Here is a 10,071-nt window from a genome sequence, read left to right as displayed (position 1 = left end):
GTGGTGGAGACTGGTACAATTGCAACATTTAAGAGGCATTTGGATGGGTATATGAATAAGAAGGGTTTGGAGGGATATGGGCCGGGTGCTGGCAGGTGGGACTAGATTGGGTTGGGATAGCTGGTCAGCATGGACGGGTTGGACCGAAGGGTCTGTTTCCATGCTGTACATCTCTATGATTCTGTGATTCTATGACTGCGTACTCAAACTACTAAACCTGTGCTTGACAACACACTTCACATTCAACAACCAAACATATGAACAGATCAATGGAGCACCTATGGGCTCCCCATCTCTGGGCTCATAGCAGAAGCTGTGATGCAAAGACTGGAACGAACAGCCCTATCACAAATCCAACCCAAAATCTATTATCATTAAGAGAACAGAAATCGAAATACTCGCCGGATTATCAACACCATAGTCACAGGATCAGATTTACAAGAAAGCAGAAAAACCAACAATCAACTTCCGTTCCTGGATGTGATGATACAAAGAACACAGAACGGTGAATACACCACAAAGGCATACAGAAAAGCCACACACACCGACCAGATCCTGAATTACAACAGCAACCACCCAAACACACACAAGAGATGCTGCAATAGGACCCTGTTAAAAAGGACTACAACACACTGCAGCACCCCTGACCTATGAAAGGAAGAAGAAAACCACTTTACAGAGCATTCACCAAGAATGGATATCCCCACAACTTCATCTGCAGACAAATTGAGGTCATGCCATGACCCAACACACTAACCATGCTACCTAATATAAAAAATATCTCTGAACTGACAGCCAGGCATCTCCAGCCATTCAGGTTCATAACAGTCCATAAACTGACAGCCACGCTCAGACAACAACTCACCAGGACAAAAGAATCTCTACTCATCATGTGCAAAGCTAATGTAATTTGCACGGTTCCATGCAAAGACAGCATGAAACACTATATAGGGCGAACAAACAGATGACTAGCAATCCGCATCCATGAACACCAACTCCCCACTAAACACCACGACCAGCTGTCCCTAGTAGCCACACATACAGAAGACAAGGACCACAAATTCAACTGGGACAACACAACAATCATAGGACAAGCGAAACAGAGGACAGCCAGAGAATTACTAGAAGCATGGCACTCAGCCACAGACTCCATCAACAAGCACATTGACATTGACCCAAGATACCGACCACTACAATGAACAACCAGAAGCAGCAACTGGAAGCAGTAGGAATGGAACGAAATAAATTCCAGAAGTTACAGTACAGCAGTGTTTCACAGGAGGCTCCAAAGCATTGAAGATGTCACCTAGCCAGGGGCCGAAACATCTGCAAATCAACTTCCCAGCTTGGCGAACATACCCACATACTTGCAACTGCACCAGATTTCTGTGCAACCAGCAACTTCCAAGGTTCCACCAAGGACTTGTGTGGGATCTCTCAATCCTCAACACAAATGTATTAAGGCCATTACTGATGTAATTGCTGCTAGTTTGAATGCTTCCTCTCACTTCCCTGTGACAAGGTCAGTACTATAGACTGTATACATGTTGCATTGGAATTGCCATTTCATAGCACAGCTGACTTCATCTATCAAAATAAGTTCCATTCCAACAATATACAAGGCCTCTGTGATCATTGTCGCCACATTTTTGAAGTTTGCGCCAAGTATCTCAGGAGCTGCCATGATGCCTATGTTCCTGGTAGCAGTGAATTCTTCATTGCTGTGTGGAAGATAGTATAACTGAGGCATTTTCGTGATACAGTGCATAGCTAATTAGATGAGCTGCAGAGAATTTTTTGAGAAATCTCAAGAGAGGTCACAAAAAGAAACCCTCCATGAAACTCAACAAAATTGACACTCTGGTAGAATTCAGTGCCCTGTCTCCTTTTAGCAATGTTTAATGCTACAATGTTAGCATCCTTCCAAAATAATTGACCAGTATTATAGGTTTCCAATTTCAATCTAAGATTTCACAGAAAATAATTTTTCCAGTGTAGTTATGTTTCTATGTTAAAATTATTTCATGAATCATACAGATTGTACATTTTATAGACATGTCTTCTCAGATTTCCCATAGATTGCTCCCGTTCACTGAATGATGCTGTGGGGGTACCTTCACATTCATGGTCATGATTGGAGTAAGTTAGTTTCTGCTATTGATTCTACGTTGCTTTTAGCTTAGAATGGAGATGTGAAAACTGTTATGTAATTGACACATTTTATGAGTTGAGAGGCATTTATTGTGGAGGAATTCAGATACCATGGACCATTTTATCATTGCACTTTAATCACCTTTAGGTGATGCCATTCAGTCAAACCTGCTGCTGCTGAAAGACTGTTTGACCTTGAACTACAAACTGAGCTTTTCCAATTTTCACTGCTCCTCTTCAAGAGACGTCCAGGGTAACACCATAACTCAGGTTTAAATGTTTCCTCAGAAAGATGTAAGTGAAAGTGTAAGGTTTAAGCATATGTAAATACAGATGCGCTGATAAATGTTTTATTTGTATCCAGATTTGGCTATATTCCTTCAGTTGTCTTCAATGTTCTTGACATATTATTAATAACAAAATAACAACATTCTTCCTTAAAGTTTCTTCAATTGTAGCGAAGTTTAAGTCCTCAGACTGGGGACAACCCTTTTATGTTTTCCATTGTGTCGCTACACTCATCTGTGAGGTGTTATTTAATCCAATGATTGACAGGTAGAAGCATTAATCTGTTCGGGAATCACCTTTATCACACGGTGCTCAATTCAGCTTCCCACCCTTGATTATGATTTCCTCCTAACTGTCCCAGCTGTCTTTGTATAGTAACTTGGTTTTCCTTGTAAGATTCCCTTTGGTCAGCGTTTCTGACCTTGTCACTGTACAATTTCTCAATTTGTTTTCAATTTGTGATGGTTTGGTTTTCTTTGTTTTAATTTTTGTTATGACTGCATTACAAATATTTGTCTCGAACCATGACAATATTGATTTTATGGCCCTGAAACAATTCCATGTGGGCTAACAGTCATATTTATGTTTAGTTCTGTAAACTTCTCAGGAAATCCAAGTCATCTTCTAAATCAAAGAAATTGTAATTTCAAAAGGCACCTGAAATAGCTAACTTTGCAGGTCTCTGAAGATAGAATGTGGAGAATGGGATTGATTAGTTTGCTGTATCGTTGACATGGGCTAGATGGGCTGAATGGCTTCCTTCTGTTCTGTAGTGACTCTAAGGCTCTGTAAATGAATAGAAATACAAAACATTGTGCTTTTTTTGTCTGGAATTGTTTATTTCTATTTATCAACAAATAAAAACATTAATTATTATTTTACAGTTTGCATTCCAGCAAAGCAAAGGATAAAATTTGTCATTTAAAAAAGACAAATTTTCTTTCAGAATTGTTGCCAATGATATGCTAATATTCATAGAGTAGTGTGCCTTTTATGAATGCATCGATTACAGTCTGGTAATGCACACACTAACTTATTGTATTACAAAAGGCAAATGGTTTTCCTTGGTTCTATCATCAGAGCTTTGGTTAATAAATCTCAATGAGCCTGCAAATGGAGCCAAGGAGTGGAAGTAAGGGAATTCTTAACTGGACAAAACAGAAAGTCTCCACAGATGCTGCCAGACCTGCTTAGCTTTTTCAGCAATTTCTGTTTTTATTTCTGATTTCCAGCATCCACAGTTCTTAGTTTTTTTAAAATGGAAATTCCAAAATAAGCCAGTTTGCACTGAATTGGTTTTTCCTCCTGAATCTCCTGGTTATGCTACACCAATAGAAGATCATAAACATAAGAACATACAAACTAGGGGCAGGAGTAGGCCATTCAGCCCCTCAAACGTCTCCCTCTCCTTGCCCTGGATCTGTAATTCTTAGTACCTCTGCCTAACAAATTCGTAATAGTCTTAGGTTTCAATTGACCAAACCTTAACAACCTTTTGGGGAAAATGGTTCCGATTCCTAACAGACTTCACATGAAAAGATGGCCCCTTGCATTAGCCATAAACTGCTGAACTCTAATTATTTAAAGATATGCTTCTTCAATCTGGAACCTCCTACCAGAGGAAATAGCTCCCCTCCAATAGCTTTATGAATTTGTTTTTAATCATCTTAACCATGTCCATTTGTTCACTACTTTCTATAAACAGGTGAGTACCAGCCTAGTATCTACAACCTCTCAGAGAGTGACCACCTTATTGTGTGGAGAGGCCTGTGTCCCCAGGAACCTGAGAGATAAACCATCTGGACCTGGCAGCATCACCCATGACAGTAAGGCCAAGGGGGACATACCAGACAAAGTACAATCCATGACCTCAATGGCGGAGCACAGAGAATAACAGCTAAGCTTAAGTCAGAACATCACAACAGCTGCAAATATGGATGAAGGCTGCAACAGAGAAGGGCTGACAGTCGTCTTGGTCTTCCTACAGTTGTCTTTGAAACCCTCTCTGCCAATGTAGTGGCTGGGAAGACAAGTTTAAATGCCCATAAAGAGGGAGAGTTCACCACTGTTACTGGCAGGGCATTCCATGAACTAACGACTCGCTGAGTGAAGAAAAGACAGTTGTCTTTGAAACCCTCTCTGCCAATGTAGTGGCTGGGAAGACAAGTGCACTAACACCAGTCTCTTGGAAGAGGCCAATACAGCCAGCATCACCATCACAATAATTCAACAGAAACCCTGCTGGACCAGCCATGTCATCTGAATGTCCAACTCATGACCCCCAAAATAGATCATGTACTCCCAGCTGAAGGAAGGTCAGCATGCCCCAGTGGCCAAAAGATAACTTCATAGATAATATTCAGATCAATCTCAAGAAATTCCATATCAACATCAACAACTGACAGGATATGGTTACAAACTGAAACATCATCTAACAGGGAGCTATACACCAGGGAAATGATCTCCACCGTGCCACTGAATAGAAGTGGCTCTTGAGCAAGGAGAGACCAAAACATCAGGAAGGCCCACTCACTACCACCTCCAACCACCATTACAACACACCAATGTTGCACTGCAATAGAATCTGTGGATCCTAGATTGGCTTCTTCAGCCATCTGAAGACCCACAAATAGATGCTCTTATGGAGGATAATCATACACAACTCGAGTGATCACCTGGGTGGATGGATGGATAGAGTATCTGCAACCTTAGTCTCAAGTTGAAGCCCAGAAGCACCAGGGAAAAGGGGAATAATTTGGCTATGCTACTAGGTGGAGGGAAAAGGAAACTGGGAAACAAGCTTAATGTGGAGAATCCCAGTAAAATATCCTGGAGAAGGAGGATAGTGAATCTCCCTCAGTGGAGTGAGGGTGTTCTGGTGACCATTTTAAAAGTCCTAATTTTTGTAAATTTGATAAGGTTTCTGTTTTACAATTTGGAAATGCCTGACCTTTTACTGAGTTTTAAAGGTTTACAGATATGTTGAACTGACCTGGACCAAATATTTCCATATTTGAATAAACCTGATTTTTTATTTTCGTTGTGGAATACAACTTTTTCATGTTTGATGAGGCCTAGATTTTCTTCCTTCTTTAGATAGCCTGATTTGTTCCTAGTTTGTGCCTAAATAATGAGATGATATTGTGGCTTTAAGAGATTATATAATCCTTTTTTCAAAAGAGAGATTGAACAAGAGATGCTGAGTAATCTGTAAGAAACTAAACACCTTGTGAGGTGTTCAGGCTTTTTTGAACATTGGAACAATAGAAGCAGCCTGAATGGGTGTAGTCAAGCTCCCATCCACAGAACCAGTTGCTGTTGCTGTTGGGGTTTTGAAGAAGTGAAAGCTATTCTTTCCCTCTCTCAGTTACAGCCAAAAGCTGGAGGTTCTCTGCTTGGTATAGACGTACATATGAGTCAATCTGTTTTCTGAATTTGCCTTTTGCCAAGGATGTAGTTGTGGGATGTTCCTATATTGGAACGAGGAGAAAGTGAGCACTGCAGATGCTGGAAATCAGAGTGAAACAGTGTGGTGTTGAAGAAACACAGCAGGTCAGACAGCATCCAAGGAGTAGGAGAATTGATGTTTCGAGCATAAGGTCTTCGTCAGGAACACTCCTGACTATATTGGAACAGTTAATTAGTAATAGTTACCATATCTATTATTCTGTTAAGTTTTCCAATAGAGTTATTCAAATTCCTTCTTTCTTTTGACGTATTTTAACTGTAGTGGATGAATTCCGTGTATTTTGTTTTACATCTGCTAGCTTGTCCAACTGAATTACGTTTGGAATGCAAAACCTTGCATTACCTTTAAAATAAAAAATTGTTAGGGCCTAGACTAACTTCTGAATATTTTGAGGGGATTTGGTCTGGTCCATTACAGATAAGGCGTTTGGTTTTAATCAACAATAGCAAATTTAAAGTTGCAACACTCAGCAAAAGTTTATCTGCAGCTTGTGCAGGTTTTGCAGGTAATTGTGGACATAATTAGAAGAAAAATAACTAAATCAACCAAAGAAACCCTCATTCATGAGAAACTGACTCAGAGGAAGTTCCAGTGTGAAGAGACGGGATTCTTTGAAAACACCTGGCTGTAAGAGGAAGATTACAAAAGGAATAGGGGGAAGGAATATCTGTGATCCAAAGGCCAAGGACCAATCCCATCTCCTGGAAACATTTGCCAGGTGATGGTGGGAGATAGGGCTCTAGGATTAGGTTCATCAGCCACATAGGGACCTACAGAACCCAGGATCAGTGACACTGAATTTTCTCGGTGGACAAACATACATGTCAGCATACTGCTTGCTGATGACTGACTGGGTTTTGAAATGTAATGCAATATAAAGAAACGCATGGAAAAAAATGAGAAAAAATGTTTTTATAAACCTGAGGTAACAAAAATATTAATTACAAATTTACAATAAGCTAACAAAATAAGCATGACTAATGTAAGTTTCTGAACAGAAAACTAACAACAATTTTAACAGCTACATTGTACAGTGACTGCGTAAGCACTAGATGGTGCAATGCTTTCTTGTAAATAATTACATCAAATAATGTCACTGTCCAATGCCACTTTCAACTGTTTTGTATTTTAAAATTCAATATTTCACACAAAAATGGGGATGCACAATTCAGTTCATCAGCGTGTTCCACAATCTTGAACACAGAGAAACACATTTTCACACCCAATGCAATTCTCCATCAACAGTCCCCTCACCCATCCTTGCTCAGAAAAGAACAGGTATATTTGTGCTCAGTGGGAATTAAAAATGTAAGAAATATCAATCCCAAATCAAAGCCAGCCACTTCCAGTTTTAACAGAGGTATGGGAGATTGAAGCAACTCAATAAAGGGTAATTTGTTTCACACACATCTTCTTATCATGCATTCCATTTCAAAACCCACAGTTCATTGTCAGCAATTACTTGTTAACGAATATGATTGTCCACCTAGGAAATATGGGATCAGCCATGATTGTACTGAATGATGGAGCAGACTTGTAGGGCTACATTGCTTACTCTCGCTCTTAGTTCTTATGAATCTCTCCAAAAGAGATTAGATTAGATTATATTACAGTGTGGAAACAGGCCCTTCGGCCCAACAAGTCCACACCGACCCGCCGAAGCGAAACCCACCCATACCCCTACATTTACCCCTTACCTAACACTACGGGCAATTTAGCATGGCCAATTCACCTGACCGGCACATCTTTTGTGACTGTGGGAGGAAACCGGAGCACCCGGAGGAAACCCACGCAGACACGGGGAGAACGTGCAAACTCCACACAGACAGTCGCCCGAGGCGGGAATTGAACCCGGGTCTCAGGCGCTGTGAGGCAGCAGTGCTAACCACTGTGCCACCGTGCCGCCCACTAAGAGCAGTCACTCTTTAATTTTTTAATGAGACTGTGTGACTTAGATTTTCCCTCTGTTCCACATTAAACATTGGCCAACTGGGTTTCCTGGACCTTAAGAAATCAGGAATGTTAGAGCCTTAGGTTCAGTTCAGAGGGTGATAAAGGCAAATTTATGTAACTTAATTGCTAACTGAAGGAAAGCTGTTCTGGGAAGTGAGTGATGGATACTATGCTGGTACAAGACAGATTTCAATGAAATGCTCAGTTTGTATTCTTTGCAGTCTATCCCTAAATCCTCTTCAGATTACTTTCAGTTATCTTTCTAAATCACTGAAGTCCATCTGATGTAGCATGCCGACAATTCTTTCCTTCCTGTAGAATGATTTTCGCAGGGATTCAGAGAGCAGTTAAAGAGTCAACTATATTGTTGTAGGTCTGGAGTCATATATATAGGTCAAACTGAGTAAAGATGGTAGATTTCCATTTCTAAATCGCATGAGTGAACCAGATGGGATTTTATAACAATCCATAGAATGATGGAAGCATAGAAAATAGGAGCAGGAGAAGGCTATTTGGCCCATTGAGTTACCTCCGCCATTCAATATGATCATGACTGATCATCGAGCTCAATACCCTAGCCCCGCCCGACTGACATATACCTTGACCCCTTTAGCCACAAAAGCTATGTCTATCTCCTTCTAAAAGGCAATATGTTTATCTCCCTCCTGTTTTGGTCTCAATCCTGTTCTGTGTTTTGTATATCATTTGCAGAATGTGGGTGTCAGTGGTTGGGCCAGCATTTCATATCCATCCCCAATTGTTGTGGGTCAACCACATTGCTGTGGGTGTGGAGTCACATGTAGGCCAGTCAAAGTAAGGATGGCAAAGTAAGGAAATTCCCTTCCCTAAAGAATAAAAATGAACCAGATGAGTTTTTCTTTTCCCCAACAATAGTTTCATGATCATCATGGGGTCTAAATTCCAGATTATCTTTTTAAAAAACCTCAAATTCCACCATCTGCCATGGCAGGATTCAAATCCAGGTCCTCAGAACATTAGTTGAGTTTCTGGATTAATAGTCTAATGGTAATACCACTAAGCTATCATCTCCCCTTGACAATGCCACAATTCCAGCAGAGTTCAAGCAGCATAAATAATGAGAATGGTATTTTATTCCAAATGTATTCCAATTTTTTTTACCCCCTGAAGGAAGTTGAATTTATGGTTCTGTAGAATTATTCCAGGCACTAGGATTGTGAGTCCGACAACATTACTACAATGTCACTTGGCACTTTGCCCCAGCCCCGATTGTGACATGATATAATCACAGTATGAGTTAATGGAGGAATTGCAGAGGGGACAAATAATTAGGCTTGTGCCTTATTAATGGTTGACAGTAGAAATCCATTTTACACATGATGTCATCCAATTCAATTCATGCCATGACTCATGTTGCATCCCTTATCCTACAGTTAACAGATAATTCAACCTGGTCTCCATTTATACAATCAGTAAAAGATAGATTCTGTCATGTTGTGTGGGATGGAGGGATTGTGAAGAATCTGTTTCAGGGATTAATTTATGATATTCAATTATATATATTTGACTACTTTGACGCAATGTGTAGAACCAGTTTATCACCGAATACATTTTTGTTCAGTCACATATATATCTTCGGAGGCATGAGTATTGTTTAATCTACATGTTAATTACGTGGCCTGTCCAGGAATGAGAAAAGTTATCTCATTAATCTCCCGCACTGTTTGTGATGTAATTCAGCACTTTGCCACATGTGTTAAACTATAATATTAAATCTATTTTCTGCTGTTATTCAAGAGGAGGAGTAGACATAAATTTTAAAAAACTTCAAAGTGAAGTCTTTTCTGTATTTTTATTACTTGATCAATTGACTTATCCTTTACCTGATGCAGGAAGAAATATTCCATTTTTGACTAGATACATCTAGGTTACAAAACATTGGATCAGGAGCAGGCCTTCTGCCTCTTGAATGGCAGTATAGTTGACAGTATAGAGGGCTGTTGTAGGCTGCAGCGGGACATTGACAGGATGCAGAGATGGGCTGAGAGGTGGCAGATGGAGTTCAACCTGGATAAGTGCGAGGTGATGCATTTTGGAAGGTCGAATTTGAAAGCTGAGTACAGAATTAAGGATAGGATTCTTGGCAGTGTGGAGGAACAGAGGGATCTTGGAGTGCAGGTACATAGATCCCTTAAAATGGCCACCCAAGTGGACAAGGTTGTTAAGAAAGC

The sequence above is a fragment of the Chiloscyllium plagiosum genome, chromosome 2, assembly GCF_004010195.1.
Source record: "Chiloscyllium plagiosum isolate BGI_BamShark_2017 chromosome 2, ASM401019v2, whole genome shotgun sequence".
Taxonomy (NCBI): domain Eukaryota; kingdom Metazoa; phylum Chordata; class Chondrichthyes; order Orectolobiformes; family Hemiscylliidae; genus Chiloscyllium; species Chiloscyllium plagiosum.
The sequence above is the reverse complement of the archived record's forward strand: the minus strand, read 5'-3'. Positions refer to the sequence as shown.